The sequence below is a fragment of the Calidris pugnax genome, unplaced genomic scaffold (assembly GCF_001431845.1).
Source record: "Calidris pugnax isolate Ruff unplaced genomic scaffold, ASM143184v1 scaffold8, whole genome shotgun sequence".
In the NCBI taxonomy this organism is placed as follows: Eukaryota; Metazoa; Chordata; class Aves; order Charadriiformes; family Scolopacidae; genus Calidris; species Calidris pugnax.
The window spans coordinates 5,717,517-5,721,027 of NW_015090830.1; positions in this window are offsets into that span (position 1 = coordinate 5,717,517).

The following is a 3,511-nucleotide window of genomic DNA, read 5'->3' on the forward strand; positions in this document are numbered from 1 at the left end:
CTTCCCTCGGCCCGGACCGCTGCGGCTGCCCGGGGCCGGGAAACCGGCGTCCCAACGGGGGCTCCGAGGAACGGGAGGGGAGCGGGGGGGGCGGCCGGCGAGAGCTACCGAGGGGGCTCCGCGGCTTCTGAGGAAGATACGGACCCGCAGGGTCCCGCGGATCCCGCACGGCGGGCTCCGGCTGAGCTGCGTGGCGGGTTTGCCCACGGGCTGTTGTCAGCCGTACCTGTGTGCGGAGTACAGGCAGCAACAGCCATTGCTGCCCGCTGGGAGAGCGATGCCGGTGAGAGCAGCCCTCCGGCCACCCACCAGGGATCGGGGACTCACAGCATCACACAATGCTCGGGGCTGGAAGGGACCTTAAAGACCATCGAGTTCCAACCCCCCTGCCCTGGGCAGGGACACCTCCCACCAGACCAGGTTGCTTAGAACCCCATCCAACCTGGCCTTGAACACCTCCAGGGATGGGGCACCCACAACTTCCCTGGGCATTGCCCTGGGCTTCATTCAGCAGCTCGCTCTGGGTTTTCCAGCCCTTTGCATTTCTGCAAAGCAGGTATAAAGTATTCTTTTTTTTCTTTTTTCTTTTTTTTTTTTTTGGAAACCGTTCTTGTTCATCGTTTTGCACTCTCGCCCTGTGATAAGTAACAGCCCAAGAAACATGGTAAAAAGAATCAAATTTGCAGATATATTTTATTAAAGCGGGCAGATTTCATTCGCATTACAGAAGGAACTGTACAAAAACTATGTTACAGCCACAAAGAAAGTGAATGCAGTATTCAGTCTTTTGCTCACAGGCAAAATTCTAACATTGCTTTGGGAGCTTGAGCATGTGAGTAGTGATGTGGGAGACCAGCCCTGGACATCAGAAATAATCACAAGTGTGGAACTCTCATTTTTTTAAGGTGTCATGGGAGCTAACGTGTAGAGCACAACAAGAGCTGCTAAAAAAGCAAGGTTAAGAATACATACACTACATGAGGAAAGCACTCTTCTTTCATCTTTGTTTCCATTCATCTAGTGTCCAAAAAACACTTTAAAAAAAAAAAAAAAAGAAGAAAGTAGGTAAAACAAGTTTGACTTTGAGATATGTGATGTCCAAAATGGGGTTCTGCTGGTCTTGGAGATTCATACGGTGATATCCAAGCAAACTGCTGTGCCATCAAAGTTAGAGCTGGGACAAACCAGCACAAGAGGGACTTTTTGTCGAAAAAAGTCTAGTCTGCTAGAGCCAGTGTGGGGGCTGCGGCTGCCCTCCCCCTCAGATAGAAGCAAGCCAGAGGGGAAGTCTTCAGGAAGGTGCCAGCTGCCTCAGACATGGCCATCTTCTATAGATCTGCAGCTCCCCACCGCTCTCCTTGCCATTGCCAGCCACAACAGCTCCTGGCAGCAAAAGCAGAAATGCTTCCCACCTGGTCTGAAGCCCATCCTAAAGCAGAAACGCTTCCCACTTTGTCTGAAGCCCATCCTAGCGTCCCCCAGGCAGCGCCCCTCTTGCAGCATGCCAAGACCAGACAGGATACATCCCATAGGCTCAGCAGGCTCCTGGGGGCTGCCTTGCGGGGGTCACTTCTCTTACCAGTCCCTTCCCTTCCCCCTCAGTCTCTACACCCAGGTATGTGGTTCATACCTTCCTATAGTCGCTCTGAAACTCAAGGTCTGGCCAGGATTTCGTCTGAAGTCTCCTGTCTACACAGTACCAGCTCACAGTGAAGTTACCCGAAAGAGTTATTCCTCTGTAGATTATATGGTACAAACCCTATGTGGAAGCTCTGTAACTCTATTCCAAACTACTGCGCTTCCAAAGTTGTTCCAGGCAAATGGTTTTTTTCCACAGTCACTGTGCCAGAAAGCTTCCCCACTCAGACAAGCCCTAATTTGGGGAGGGCTGAGTCAGATTGGGGGTATTTATTAAGTTAGTTTGACTTCTGATTGAGTACTTTGTTTGACACCATGCTATTGGAATGTAACGCGCATGTCTGGCTACTGCATTGCACGCACTCAGGTCTATGAGGCACAACACCGTAGGAATTCGTGAAAACTTTGACTCCGTCATCCAATAAAAGCAGCCTGTGTTTTTTTAAATGAGTCTTTCAGTAAATTGCAAGAAACCATCACCAATAGAATAGGACCAGATTTATGCAGCCTAAAAATATATCACAGAAAGAATGAGTATTCTCTTGTGGAATGGATGTATTGCAAAAGACTGTAAAACTCTTAAGGCTTTTCTTAGGATTTAGAACAACTGCAAAAAAACATGAGCAGGAGGGGGTTAGGAAGAGGGATTTGGGGAGCAGAGGGGAGGGAAGAGCAGTTTGTACAGTCACTATAACAAACTTTGTCCTTTTCTCCTTCTTTGTCTTCTTGTGGCAGTCCTGCTCCCAGTGTGTAAGGACTAGCATCTGTGTTTCATAGGAAAGGGGGTTTGAAACACGCTGTTTCCTTTTCCCGCTCTGAAAATGACCCCAGACTGGTTTCTTACTCATTTTATGCAATTGTTTTGGGATTTGGAAAACCCCACAGATATGCTGTACAAAGCTCCATACATCTATGAACATCTGGGGACTTGGCCAGTTCTGCACAGCTCCAGTTTTCTTTTAATCGGTAGAAATTCCTTCACTGATTGTGTGCCTAAGGTAAATTACTTCCTTTTGAAGCTGCTCACATGCGTGCTGGCTCAGTTTTCAGGCTGGGTAAGGACCAGGACCGGATTGGGGGCTCAGCTCCACCTCCTGATGAGACACTTCCTCACTGGCCGTTAAAGTCTTCCCACCTTGTGAGGTGGTTGGTGGGAAGATGGCTGGCCAGAGGGCCCCTTTCCCCCAGCCTCCCTCTTGCTCCATACACTACAGCTTCGGCATTTGCTAGGTCGACTTTACTCTCAGCTGGTTTGTTAGATGATTTTATCATTCCTCACTTAAATTCCCTGCCATTACATGTGTCAGGGCAAATCTTCACCCGGCTTTTTTGATCTTTCTTCCCTCTACCTGTGATTGCTAAAGTCCATATTTGACCAAAATGTCTGACAAAAGACAGACATTTCTTCCTTTCCCAACTCCAAAGTAATCTTAGCAGCTGCAACTTTTGTAAGACCCTGGACTTATAAAACTGATTTCAACCACTCCTGTTTCTATTGACAACTGGGAATCTCCCACAGCACGCAGCTCTGCTCTGGAGGTGAAACCAACTTACTGACTGAAGCCCAGTTACTTATAAATCATGTTTTACCTGAGCGGTGTTTCTTCACCGGGAATTTCCACAGACTAAATTTGTAGGACCTTTTTTTTTAAAGATTTATTGCACCTGCATTTATGATGAAGTTCATAGACATGATTGCATCTCAACAAGCCGTTAACTCATTCAGCACCTTGAGCAGGCTTGGTTAGATTCCAGATGTTAATTTTTCAAAGTAACTTTTCCTCCCATTCTCATCTCCCAAAACAGTCAGGGCACCGCAGGGGCTGGTGGCTCCCCAGGGCTGGAAGAATCAGGGACTCCCCAGGGTGGCTGA